This window comes from Heloderma suspectum, chromosome 2, assembly GCF_057233095.1.
Source record: "Heloderma suspectum isolate Gila_16-S chromosome 2, 16-S_ref, whole genome shotgun sequence".
NCBI lineage: Eukaryota > Metazoa > Chordata > Lepidosauria > Squamata > Helodermatidae > Heloderma > Heloderma suspectum.
Window position 1 is genome coordinate 256,117,303 of NC_139459.1, and position 14,459 is coordinate 256,131,761.

Sequence of the window (14,459 nt, forward strand, 5' to 3'; positions counted from 1 at the left end):
TAAAATGGAGTGATACTGTGTAAGCTGAGCTGAGTACCTTGGTGGATGGAAATGTGATTTTGAAAACAACAATAACTGTCCACTCCACAACAAGGTAATATCACTGAGAGCCAGTGTGGTGTAGTGGCGAGAGTGTTGGACTGGAACTCTGGAGATCCGGGTTCTAGTCCCCACTCAGCTATGGAACCTCACTGGGTGACTTTGGGCCAGTCACAGACTCTCAGCTCAACCTCCTCACAGGGTTGTTGTTGTGAGGATAAAATGGAGAGGAGGAGGATTATGTATGCCACTTTGGGTTCCTTAAGGAGGAAAAAAGGTGGGATATAAATGCAATAATAATAATGATGGTGATGATAATGATAATAATATCATGTTTCAGTGACAGAGTGGCATCTGGGCCATGTTCTAATAATGACACATTGTATTTTTAGGGAAAGTTTTAAGTTTGTAACTATCCAGAGTTAAGAAGTTTATGTGACTTTTCCTGCATATGTCTACGCTCCCTCAGACCATAAAGGGATGTTTATGTGTGCATCTTCTTTCCCTCCTTGGTACTCCTAAAGTAGCAGTTCTTCCATCTCCCTTTTTATATGCTCCTTATTTTAAGAACATTTTCATTTATATAATACAACATCCCATGAACAAAAGGGACACTTTTGTGAGATGCCTTGGGGGGCTTTTTGGCTGGAAGGCCAAAATAAACTATAATACAACATAACTTTAGCAATAAGTAACTAAACAACTTGGGGGGTTGCGGTGGCTTAGTGGTTAAGATGCTGAACTGCAGACTGGAAGGTCGGCAGGTCAGCAGTTCGAAACCCGAGTGATGCGTGATGGAGTGAGCTCCCGTCTTCAGCTCCTGCCAACCTAGCAGTTCGAAAGCAAGAAATTGCAAGTAGATAAATAGGTACCGCTTCGGCGGGAAAGGTAACAGTGTTCAGTGCACCTCGGTGTTCAGTCATGCCGGCCACATGACCACGGAAGCGTCTTCGGACAGCGCTGGCTCTTTGGCTTAGAAATGGAGATGAGCACCACACCCTAGAGTCAGACACGACTGGGTGGGGACACCTTTACCTTTTTTTTTTTTTTTTTTTTTAACTAAACAACTAAAACCAAACAAAGCACAACAAAAGGGACAATTGGGTGATAAAAAGCTAGACACAAATCAAAGGGTTAATAGAACATTGCCTTACACTGCTTCCACATCAGATCTCCAGTGAGAAAGCCAGCACTGCAAGATTTGGTTAGCTTTTCACACTAAGAAACTTAGCTCTCTGACTCTCTTCTGTGTCTGTCTGACTCAAACCACTATAGTTCTTTTCACACACAAATGTGCATAGGAGGGTGGGGGGAGAGGTATCTCCTGTTTAGGTATTTGGTAGTAATTCAGCTCTTGAGAGCAATCTGCCAATTAGTTAGTTTCCATGCTAATATATCAGCTGTAGTTTATCCACCAAAGGGATATTTACCAGGGCCATTAAGGCAATATCTCTAGCAGTCCTTCTTAACTACAGAAGTCCAGTAACCTTCTCCTGTCCAAGCTGCAATCTTAGAATCAAAGAGTTGGAATGAAGGTCATCTAGTCCAACCCCTTGCTCACACCTTGCCTTCCACAGCAGAAACAGAAGAGAAAGATATTAAAGAACTGTGAGCTTACTGCCACAAATCTGCCGCTAGAAGTGGAAAAATGGGAAAGGGATATCATATGTAGATGTTCTTCTACTCCTATTCAGCCACTCCTGGATACCTTTTCATTAAAATCAAAACAAACTGGTGACTGTTACTCTAGCTTGGCCCTGATACTTCTACTCTTCTGGAGTATTTCTTACCTATTTTGCATATCTTATTCCTGAGTCCTATAAGGTGCAAACAGTTGTTGCTTACTGGGGGATTCTGAATGACAGAAGTTGCCATCCAAGAGACCCGAGAAAATGCCCTTAAATGGCTTGCTTTTTCCTCTTGACACCATGTGAATAACTGGTTGCCCAAGGGGAGAGAAACCAAAGTCCTGTGGTTTAACTTGAACATTCACCACTCCATTTGGCAATGTGTGTGGAGATATCAGCATGGAGTGTGGAGATACCAGAGTGACATTTGGTGCACACGTTCGGAACACAATTCTATGCTTCAAGTTCAAATACCACCAAGATCCACAGACCTGTTTTCAAAAGGAAAAGAAACACACAATGGAAACAGAACACAATGAGGTTTCTTCCTTGAAACCATCAGAATAAAATTTGGTATGCATACTTTGGGCAACATTTTGCATTTCAAGTACCCTACCACCACACACACACTGGATGAGGTCTGTCCATCTCTTCCTCCCTTGTTCCTGTCTGTCCTCCTTGGCTGTGAAATGCCCTTTGCTCCAAGAGCGCTTGAGGCGGGATGGGGAAGGTGTAGTCCTCCAGACGGACCGCAACTCCTAGCAGCCTAGCTAAGAACGAGGGATTATGGGAGTTGCAGTCCAGTACCGTCTGGAGGGCCACAGCTTCCCCATCCCTGGCCTACGGCATGCCCGTTTGTTAAGGATGGCAGGAAAGCCGTAGAAGAAAACTCATCTCTCCCGTTAAGGCTGAAACAGTGGCTGCGGCTGTCCCGGACGCAGTCGCAGCGCTCCCGGTCTCCCCGCAGCGCGGTCCCCGCCGCCCTTCTCCAGAGCGCCCGCGGGGCGACTATTGCGAGCATTACGGTACCGCCCGGGAAGCCTGCGCCAGGGAAGAGGGGGCGGAGTTTCCGACGTGGCAGCCGCTCAATCGGAGCGCAGCACGCCGAGCGCATCAGCGAAGGGGGAGGAGGGAGCGCGCGGCTTCGGCTCGAGGCGCCCGGGCTGTTCTAGAAGGCGCGGAGCGCCGCGTGTTCCCGGGCGAGCCGCGCACGGCGCTTCTCGCAGGCGGGGCGGGGCGGGGCGGGGCGGGGCGGGGCGGGAGCGAGGCACGCCGGGGGGGCCCCTCGGACGCCGCGTTAGCCGGGCCGCGGGGCCAGATCGGCCGCTGCCGCCCGCTGCCTCTGCCGCTCCGCGCGCCGGGCTCCCCGCCCGATCCCAGGTCTGCGCGCCCGCCCGCCCGCCCGCCCGCGGCCGCCCCTCGCTCTCCGGCTGCGCGGCGCGCCGCCCGCGCCGAAGGGAGCCCCGCGGGCGCCTCCTCGGCAGCGCTGTCGGCAGCAGGTACGCCCTTTCGGGCACCCGCGACTCGATCTGCGCCGTTCGGGGCGCGGGGGGAGCGGAGGGGCGCTTACAGGAGACGTCTTTCTCGGAGGGTGCCTACCTGCGGAAGGTCTGTGGGGCTGCGGGTTAGCCCCGGAGTTTGGGGAAGGCTTGGATCCCACGTAAGCAGCAGAGGCAGGCTAAACGCCTGCTGGACCACGGTGCCCAGCTTTCCCCAACCCGATGCCCCCCCCCATGTGTTGGGCTGCAGCTCCTGTCGTCCTCAGCCAGCATGGATAGCTGGGGCTCATGGGACCTGTAGTCCAACACATCGCGGGGGCAGGCTGGCGAATAGGCTGAGGGTAGCCATAACCATCCGTTTTAATTCCTGGAGGCTTGCAGCCGCTCCTCTGCCTTCCCTAAAGGAAGACCTCATTTGTCCGAGGAGGGACAACCCGCAGCCTTCCTTGAGTGGTGTGATTTGGGAGGGAGCGCATCGAAAGTCCCGTAGGATAAATAGAACTGGGTGTAGAGTTGGGTTTTCAAAACGTGAAACCCTGGAATGCTATTTTCAGTGCCGTGGAATGGGTGTTGAGTGGCCCTGACAAATAGTGTAAACCATCTTCGGCCAACGTCAGTAGGACCTTGAGGCAGGAAAGCCACGTTGAGAGGGGGTGGGAGTGCACCGAACTTATCACACCTCGACTCATTGGGAAAGGCATTTATTTGGTCTCTGAACTTGAGGGGACTCGGGTGGGAAGATAGTCAGTCTCCCTTGCGCTTGTAGCTGTTCCTTTACACGAGAAAACAGGAGATACTCGGTCTTATAAGGAGTGCTCCAAATTTCATATGCTTCTCAGAAGAGGCGTGGGGAATTGCGGGTAGTGACTTACTGTGGCTGTATGGATAGTTTGGTGCTCCTTCCCAATTACTCTGAAGTTCTCCAGAGATGCCAGAGTTTCTTCTTAGACTGTCTCTTCAACTGAAAACAGCAGAATCTTCTGGCACCTTCAAGACTAACAAAGTTATTACAGCATAAACTTTTGCGGACTAGAGTCCATTTCATCAGATGCATGAAGTTTTATCCTACGTTGGCCGTGCATGTAGTTGGGGGGTGGGGGTTGTACACCAAAACAGACGCACTGTCAGCGGGAGTTGTATTTTTTTCCTTCTTAGTTCTCAAGTGCTCCAGAGAAAAAGGCTTTAGGATTTTACAAACTTCCTATGGCAGTGGTGGATGGCAGTATAAGGTCAGCCTCACTGGTAGGGCACACCGTGATCTCCTTTACATAAGAGTTTCCCAGACTTTGGGAGTGGAGCAGTGTGGATCATCCCATGTTTTGGTTGCATATCCCTGTACAAGCAGTTTGCAACATGATATGGTTCACTCAGGTCCATGTTATGCATCCGTACTCAGCCAGGCCTGTGGCTTTCTAGCCAGACAATACAAATACTAGCTGTGCACAGACAGTAGCATTAGACTGAAAGTTTATGGGGAAGAAAAAACAAATGCAGTGTGGTACGGATGTTCATTTTTACTTATCCCACTATGGATGCTTCAAAAACCTGCAAAGCTTGTTTGACCAGAGGCCATAATGGGACAGAGACAATGAATGTGTGTACAATAGAGCAACAGATTTATCGTATTCCCTTCAAAGCCCTGAAAACCTAGTGTTTGTCAGGTGTTGAATATCAGTATCACTTCCATTTGATTGTGGTTCACATAGTCTTGCACATAGTTTATGAGCACGAGGAGAATCCCTAAACTAGCACCCCCAAATCCCACAGAATAAAGTAGAAACAGAAAAGCAAATTTCATAGTAGTAATTTACCTCTGCCACTAGTAATTCCCAAGGGAAGTGGTAACATGTCTGAATCTAAATGGATGCTTCATTTCTACATTAGATGTTCTCATTCAACCACAATCTATTATTCATGATTCATGAATGCTGTGGTTTGCATGATCCAAGAAGCCAAATAAAGACTTCTCAGTCCCATTGATTTCAGTGGGAAGAGTTAAGCATATAGTATGCACAACCCTCTCCCGGGAAACAGATTTTGGTATCAGATCTTTTCATCCTTCCTTCCATGGGTAGATTCCTGAAATTCAAAGCAATGGCCTTCTTTTATAACACCTACCATAATGCCATTTGAATTTATTCTTTTTCAAATGAAACATTGTTGTATGGTATAGTGCATTGACTGAATCAGTGGTGGCGTGGTAGCTAATTTATATTTATATAAATATTAATTAATACTTTGGGTTATATATAATTTCAGATTCTGATGCTGAAGTTCCACTTTAGCTGTAAATGTGAAGTTGAATTCACATTTATATTATAAATGTGAATTCAACATTTATTATTTATTTATTATTTATTTAATATTGTGAATTATATAACAGTATTAATTCACAATACTGTTTCCCGCCTCCCAGCTGAGCAGAGCAGAGCAGAGCAAGCTGCTCCAGCTGGTCCAGGGACTACAGAAGCAGGCAAGCTCCCAGAGAGCGAGCGAACAGAGCGAGCGAACAGGGGGAGCAAACAGGAGTTGGCCAGGGGAGTTGCAGTGGTTGAAGAGACAAAGGAGACAGAGGCTAAGAGGTAAGTGGGTTGCAGGAAGCCCAGGGCGCTGCCCTTTATCCTTCTGACTGGCTGTGAGCTCACCAGGAGCTTCTGAGAGCTCCAACTGAATTGGAGGGGTGTGGCCTGAGTACTCCCAGCAGCTGACTGGGCGGGAAGCTTCAGTCTGTTTCCTGCCTCCCAGCTGAGCAGAGCAGAGCAGAGCAAGCTGCTCCAGCTGGTCCAGGGACTACAGAAGCAAGCAAGATCCCAGAGAGCGAGCGAACAGAGCGAGCGGACAGGGGGAGCAAACAGGAGTTAGCCAGGGGAGTTCGGCAGGGGAGGTCAAGGGGGAGGCCCCTAACATTTTTTTTAATTTTTTTTTACTAACTTTTTTTTCATTTATTTGTCTTGTAACACACACTTCCACACCAGTGGGACTCTGCTTTTAACCTCTACTGAGTAGAGGAGCAGGCACAGGCTAGTCTAGAACAATCACAAAGCTAGACACAAAAAGGGAAAAGAGGCTATGGAAGGACAAGACTCTCCAGTGGTGGTGACCTGCAAGGTGTGTGCAATGTTTGTTTTCTTGCCTGAGAACAACATGGCCTACACCTGCAACAAGTGCAAGTTGATCACGCTGCTGGAGGAAAAAGTAAGTGGACTGGAGCGGCGACTGTCAACCCTCCGGGGAATAAGAGAACACGAAGAGTTCTTGGACAGAATGGGGGAACTACAGCAGCAAAGGGCAGACCAGAAGCTTGAAGAGCAACAGCAAGATGAGGCAGTGGGAAATGCTGAGGTGAAGAAAAATGGAGTAGAGGATACTCCTTGGAAAACGGTGACAGTTAGGAGAAGAAGAACTAGACGCCACTCTGCACCAGTGGAAGCGGTGGAGCTGTGGAACCGATTCCAGGTACTTGCAGATGAGACTGGAGGACAGCCTGCAGAGGAAGAATCACAGGGGAACCTGCATGAGAGTGAGCAAGAGGCTAAAGGTCAGTCAAACAGAGGCGATGAAACCCAGGCCTACAAGAAGAAGAAGAGAAGAGTGGTAGTAGTGGGAGACTCCTTGCTGCGTGGGATCGAGACCCAAGTATGTCGCGAAGACCCGTGGACTCGCCAGGTATGTTGTCTCCCGGGAGGACAGATTAGAGACGTGACTGAAAGGTTGCCTGCACTCATAAAGCCCACTGACAGGTATCCCTTTCTTCTCATCCATGTGGGAACAAATGATACCGCCAAGCGGAGCTACGAAGAGATCACGTCAGACTTTGAAGCTTTGGGAAGGAAACTCAAGAACTTTGGGGCCCAGATAGTTTTCTCATCCATCCTTCCAGTAGTTAGAAGAGGGATAGAAAGGGAACGAAAAATACTCCGGGTGAATGACTGGCTACGAAGGTGGTGCCGACGAGAGAGATTTGGATTCTGGGACCACGGGCTATACTTCCTGGAAGATGGGCTGTTGGCTAGGGATGGGTTGCACCTCACAAAGGCTGGGAAGAATGTGTTTGGCCACAGCATGAAGAACTTCATCAGGAGGGCTTTAAACTGAATCCTACGGGGAAGGGAGATGTAATGTTGGGGGTAACAATGGACGTAGGCGCATGCACTGCAATGGAGAGAACAGCGCTGATAGCGCCCAATAATAGTCTTCAGACACATGTAGGAAGAAAGCCAGACTATGAAGCACATGGTCTTCGATGTCTATATACTAATGCCCAGAGTATGGGAAACAAACAGAACGAACTTGAACTCTTAATACAGGAGGGAAATTATGACTTGATAGGTATAACTGAGACTTGGTGGGATGACTCTCATGACTGGAATACAGCAGTTGAAGGATATAACTTGTTCAAAAAGAACAGGAGGAACAGAAAGGGAGGCGGGGTTGCACTGTATGTGAAAAATACATATCTCTGCACAGAAATACAGGAGGAGGAGCTTGGTAGCCCCATCGAGAGCATCTGGGTTGAAATAAATGGAGCAAAGAATAAAAGGAACCTGGTGGTCGGAGTCTACTACCGGCCACCCAATCAAGGAGAAGACAAGGATGAAACTTTTGAAAAGCAAATAGCCAATGTTTTAAGGAAGCATGATATAGTAGTAATGGGGGACTTCAATTTCCCCGATATTTGTTGGGAGACAAATTCTGCAAAACATGGCCCCTCCAGGAAATTCCTGACTTGTGTGGCGGATAACTTCCTCCTACAGAAAGTAGAGGAAGGAACTAGAGGATCGGCTATCCTTGACTTGATCCTAACCAACAGAGATGACTTAGTGGATAAAGTAGCAGTTACAGGAACTCTGGGGGAAAGCGACCATGTTGTACTTGAGTTCTTGGTTCTAAGGGAAGCAAAAGCCGAGTGTACTCAAACGCGTACCCTGGATTTTAGGAAAGCTGATTTTAATAAACTCAGAACAATGATCAGTAAGGTCCCATGGCAAGCAATGCTAGCGAGAAAAGGAGTCCAAGATGGGTGGGAACTTTTAAAAAAGGAAATTCTCAAGGCACAATCACAAACAATTCCAACAAGAAGAAAAGGTGGAAGACAACAGAAGAAGCCAATGTGGCTTCACAAAAAGCTTAGGGATGACCTGAAAACAAAGAAGGACACATATAGGAAGTGGAAAGAAGGCCAAGTAACAAAGGAAGAGTACAGGCAGGTAGCACAGAATTGCAGGGATGGCGTCAGGAAGGCTAAAGCGGAGAACGAGGTGAGGTTAGCGAGGGATGCTAAAAACAACAAAAAGGCTTTCTTCAGCTACGTGCATAGTAAAAGGCAGAGGAAAGAAATGGTTGTTCAGCTATTAAATAAGGATGGCAAAATGATAACAGAGGACAAAGAAAAGGCAGAGGTGCTCAATTCCTACTTTGGCTCAGTCTTCTCCCAAAAGAGGGTCTATGACCCCCCTGGCAAAGGCGAAGTACAGGCTGAAGGGGCAGGATTGCAGCTTGAGATCGACAGGCATATGGTCAAGGAACACCTCATTACTTTGAATGAGTTCAAATCTCCAGGGCCAGATGAACTGCATCCTAGAGTCATAAAGGAACTGGCAGAAGAGCTCTCAGAACCGCTGTCTATTCTCTTTGAGAAATCATGGAGGACCGGGGAAGTGCCAGATGACTGGAGGAGGGCTAACGTTGTCCCTATCTTCAAAAAGGGTAAAAAGGAGGAACCTGGGAACTACAGACCAGTCAGTCTGACATCAATCCCTGGGAAAATTCTGGAGCAGATCATAAAGCAATCCATCTGGAAGCACCTTGACAACAATGCAGTGATTACTCGAAGCCAACATGGATTTGTCAAAAACAAGTCCTGCCAGACAAATCTGATCTCATTTTTTGATCAAGTCACCTCCCTTGTAGACCGTGGGAATGCTGTAGACATCATATACCTCGACTTCAGCAAAGCTTTCGACAAAGTGCCCCATGATATCCTGATGAGCAAACTAGCTCGAAGTGGGCTAGATGAAACAACGATCATGTGGATCCACAGTTGGCTACAGAATCGGACCCAAAGAGTGCTTATCAATGGGACCTTCTCAAGCTGGGGAGAGGTAACGAGTGGGGTACCGCAGGGCTCAGTCCTGGGCCCAGTGCTCTTCAATATTTTTATTAATGACTTGGAGGAGGAGGTGCAGGGAATGCTGATCAAATTTGCAGATGACACAAAATTGGGAGGGATAGCTAATACTTTGGAAGACAGAAACAAAATTCAAAGTGATCTGGATAGACTGGAGTGCTGGGCAGAAAACAACAGAATGGCATTTAATAGGGACAAATGCCAAGTTCTGCACCTAGGAAAAAGAAACCAAATGCACAGTTACAAGATGGGGGATACGTGGCTCAACCACACTACGAGCGAGAAGGATCTTGGAATTGTCGTCGATCACAAGCTGAATATGAGCCAACAATGTGATGTGGCTGCAAAAAAGGCAAATGCTATTTTGGGCTGCATTCATAGAAGCATCGCTTCCAAATCCCGGGAAGTACTAGTTCCCCTCTACTCAGCACTGGTTAGGCCTCATCTGGAGTACTGTGTCCAGTTCTGGGCACCACACTTTAAGAAGGATGCAGACAAGCTGGAGAGGGTTCAAAGGAGGGCAACAAAGATGATCAGGGGACTGGAAACAAAGCCCTATGAAGAGAGACTGAAAGAACTGGGCATGTTTAGCCTTGAGAAGAGAAGACTGAGGGGAGATATGATAGCGCTCTTCAAGTACTTGAAAGGTTGTCACAGAGAAGAAGGCCAGGATCTCTTCTTGATCATCCCAGAGTGCAGGACACGGAATAATGGGCTCAAGTTACAGGAAGCCAGATTCCGACTGAACATCAGGAAAAACTTCCTGAGTGTCAGAGCAATACGGCAATGGAACCAATTACCTGGGGAGGTGGTGGGCTCTCCCACACTGGAGGCCTTCAAGACGAGGCTGGACAGCCATTTGTCAGGGATGCTCTGACTTGGATTCCTGCATTGAGCAGGGGGTTGGACTCGATGGCCTTGTAGGCCCCTTCCAACCCTACTATTCTATGATTCTATGAATTTGTTTTTAACCACCAAACAAATATTCAGCTTCAGTGAAAAGTCCTTCCTCTTTCTTTCACTCCCCCCACCGCCATTGCCAATCTGTTCCTCATTTAAACTCTAGTTCCTTGTCACTTCTGTTCGTTCTTGCCCATTTGGCATTTTTAAACAAATGGAATAGAACACTTTCCCACCTTCTTGTGCTTTCTGTCCAAACTGAATCTAAGGTATCAAGTGTTTAGGGAGTTACAAAACGTTTATCTTTCCCTGTTGATGTGGATTGTAGGGAGTCAAAACACGACTAGTTAAGAATGTTATTTTGCCTCCTGCTGTTAATATTGGACAGTGTGTGGAAGAGGAACCCTAATAGTCTATCTACAGTAATGTAGAGTGTTTGGAAATCTTAGAACAGAGAACTGGTTTTCATATGCAATTGCTGCTTTTATCAAAATTACTTACAGAGGTAACTATTTGGAACAGCACAGGTGGCAACTTCTGCTTACTGCTTGTACCAGATACACTAAATTTGCATGTGTGTACCAGTGTACTGTCCACTAGAGTTTAATCGGCTGTTTCTGGGATGGAAAACATATACCCATCTCACATTCCCTTCATATATCACCACTCCAAGAACAGTTGGTTGGCTACTGTGTGAACCGAATGCTGTACTAGATGGACCCTTGGTCTGATCCAGCAGGACTCTTCTTATGTTCTTATGTATTTTGCTTATGAGAATACAAAGTGAGCAGCAATTTTTCACACATCTGGATAATACTGGGAAGCTTCTGGTTGTCCGTCTGCTATCTTTCCCACAGAGATTTGCACCGTTTAAGAAGAGAAAATCTTGGGATTTCTTCCAAGGTACTGACATTTAGTGTTTTACATCAATGAACTCTTTTATTTTACAGGTACATTAGAAAGAAATTAGTCAACTGTACACAAGAACTGGCAATAATTTTCAGGAGGTGAGATTAGTGTCATGATTTCCTCAAGCAGATCCTGCCAAATGAATTATAAGTAATCACAGCTGTTGTTTGACCAGCAGAGAGCCATATCTTAAGTTGTCAAATAATAGTAACACTAATATATAACATGCTTAGAGTGTCCTCACCCCACCCCTTTCCTCCAGTGCTTCACGCTATCTGGCAGCCAAATCTTATGTATGTTTACTTGGATGTTTGGCCCATTGTGTTCATTGGGTCTTTACCCAAGTAAGCGTGCATAGGGTTCCAGTCCTAGTTATCCTTACAACAATAGCTTTGTAAGAAAAGCGAGTATTGCTATGGCCATAGTAAAAATGGGGAACTGAAAATGAGAGACAGTGGCTTGCCTAAAGCTACCTAAAGAGTTCATAGCTAAGTTGAAATTTGAATTGGACACTTCTAGCTCATTCTTTGTTGCATTAGTGCTCTTTCCCTGATGGGTAATAACTTTATGGAGTTTCATGATTTTTATTTTTAAGATTAATATGGCTCAGCTTTTCTATTTAACCCAACCTTCATTTGAATAATGTGTTGGCAGGCTTGGTTCTTAACCTTGTTTATACTCTTTGATTTGCACAGCTTGTATGAGTGGGAAGAGTATTTTCATGAATAAGTACACTTCTATACTTCCGTCTGAATTATTAAGATTAATCAGGATTATTGCTTTCCTGCTTCTAGTCAGTAATGCCAGTGAAATGAGTGAATATACTCAACATGATTCATGCTTATTGTATTATCTTGTAGTACTTTTTCAGAGTTCTCCGCTTACTTACAGACCATTAGTTAGTAGCTATGGAGTGTAGATTTCTGCAGCTCAAATTCACAATGAGAAACCTTGAGATCTATAAGGATAAATGATGAAGGTCTGACGGACATGGATGACTTCCTTAATATTTAACAAGAAAATTTAAAAAATACCCTACCAGAGAATTTAAACTCTGACAATGCCCAGATGTTGAGCCTTTAACAAAATCTGTGTATTGGCACAGTTTAAATTTTCTAGTGGGGACTAGAGTGGTCATTGGAGGGAATATATATGGACAAAGGTAAGGCTGGGATAGAGCAGATGATACACTCTGGCCACTGAAAACCTTTTGGCTGCCTGAGCCGTCTTCAGGCAGGTTTACATCATCATAAAAGCAGGTTTACGATGATGGATTATGGACTTGTTTTGGTTTAGAAATCATTGTCCCTGTACAGTGGCTTAGGGCACACATCCACTTACGTCTATGGATCTATTAGCAGCAAGGAAACAGTGATCTCTGCATCGGAATCACTGCAAATGGGATATGGTTAAAGCTTCGCTCCCCACCCAAAGCAAACCCAGTCCAGATGGCTGTTTTCATGCTGCTGTTAGCTGCAGGAAAACGGTGATCTATTCCCCATCCCCCAGCTAATGGCTGATCAGCTGGGTGGGTGGGAAAAGTGGGTGGTGCGCCCTGGGGCCCTGGAGGGCTGCACAGGGTGCAGCCAAGGCCTGCATCCAGCCCCGCAGGTGGCCTGTCTGTGATCTAGTATAACTTGAGCATGTGTAGCTGAACATTGTGAAAATACAGACCTTGTAGCGTGATGAGCATGGTGTTACCTTATTCGGTACCATTGGGGTTGATGGGGAGTCCAGCAAAAGTAGCCAGTCAAAGAACAGCCGAGACTGAGGCCACAGTCAGTAAGGACAAAGGCCCTACTTCTCATAAACATCAGATGAGGAATTAAACCTACTTCTAAATTGTGCTGCTTCACGTTTCAGGTGGGATGCTTCACAATTGAATGCTTCTCCTGACCAACCTCTCCCCCTGCAACCCTACGTGTAGAAAACCAGCATGTGAAGGGGAGTGCTCAGCTAGAAAGCTCCCAAATTTAGTTTTCAAGATTTAACCTTTCCGCAGGAAAGGTTTTTTTTTTCCATATATAGACTTGTGAGCCTCCATGTCCCCTTTGAAAGGGTACCGTCTAGAAACAGGTTTAACTGCCTCATTTGATGTTTGTGAGAAGTGGGTCTGCTGATGATGCTTGTAATGTTTACCCTTCCACCTGGCAGAATTGTCTTGTTAATCCATCCCTTTTATCATTCCTGGGTAGAAACTAGATTACACCTACAAAAAAGATTTCTTACTCCCTGAGGTCTTTTAGGTGAGGTGCTCAGTACATTTATATGTATCATGCTGAGTCTCTGTGTTATATATGTAGTGTTGATATGTGCAAATTAAAATGCAAATGTGCCCTAATGATTATGAATAGTTTTATTGCTTTGCTTCATCTGGGCTTGTCTGTTGTTGACAACCTCAAGCAGTCATGCTGGTTGGGGATGATGGGAACTGTAGTCCAACACAGGGGGCAGTATGTTGGGGGAGGCTGATCTAATGTGAAAGGACAGCATTCCATAATTTTTAGTTAAATGTTCCTGAATGCTTAAGCTATGATCCTAAGCACGTTTATTTCCCCTGGGACCTACTTCCAAATATTTTAGAACTCGGGTTTTAGACTGATTTTCAATATTGTTTTCTTGAGAAAATCTTTTAATATTCCAAGCTGTTTTCAGATTTATCTGAAGGGATGTTGCGTATTAACATTCTGGGCTGTGAGCAGTAAAAGGAAGTTACGCGTCTGGTACTCCAAAGTTTTGGCTAGCTTCAGATAGAGAAGATAAAGCATATGAATTGGACAAGATAGACTTTGCTCCATCCTTGTCATTTGGTTCAAGCAATTATTAGATGCATCTATATGCTGGGACTCTTATCTGAATGTAAGAAAGGCTAGAACAGCTGAATTTGAAAGTACCAGAGCAAGGGATTTTAAAATAAATACATCTAAAACTGCTGAGGCGATGCAGTGCCTGTTGTAACTTAAAGGAGCCTTTGGGAGCTGATTCCGATGCTGGTATTTCTTAAGATTATATAACTACATAGTCACAAGATTACTAACATCATTGGGCTAAGGACTCTGCTGGTTTCTTGCTAACAGACAGCATTTCAGGCACCATGTCCTCATATGCTGTTGTGGAAAGAAATACAAAACAAACACCACACACAAAGAATTTAATGGTTGTTTAGCGTTTAGCTGTTTAATTATTTGCAGATGCACATTAGGCACTTGGCAAGGAAGGTGGTGATGCAGGCATTTGGAGGGGTTATGGAGGGAATGCTTTGTGAGTGTAATGCTGAACTCTGAAGCGAGGAGCCAGCTGGAAGGCAGTTATCTCTGGAAAAAAGAGGGATGTTTAGTATGAAACTCTTGGCTTCAA

General features: G+C 45.9%; 1 protein-coding gene across 6 annotated transcripts in view; it reads left to right on the forward strand.

Annotated features, from left to right (window-relative positions):
• The first annotated feature begins 2,797 nt into the window (after positions 1–2,797).
• The window catches only part of P4HA2 (prolyl 4-hydroxylase subunit alpha 2), a 70,131-nt gene continuing 58,469 nt past the window's right edge, over positions 2,798–14,459 (forward strand). For 4 of the 6 annotated variants that reach the window (XM_084838852.1, XM_084838847.1, XM_084838851.1 and 1 more), the window contains exon 1: positions 2,798–3,166. The gene's annotated coding sequence lies outside the window, so the exon portion shown is untranslated. Of the gene's footprint in view, positions 3,167–5,582; positions 5,749–14,459 lie in introns of all 6 variants that reach the window. The other 2 variants (XM_084838853.1, XM_084838849.1) reach the window with 1 other exon arrangement.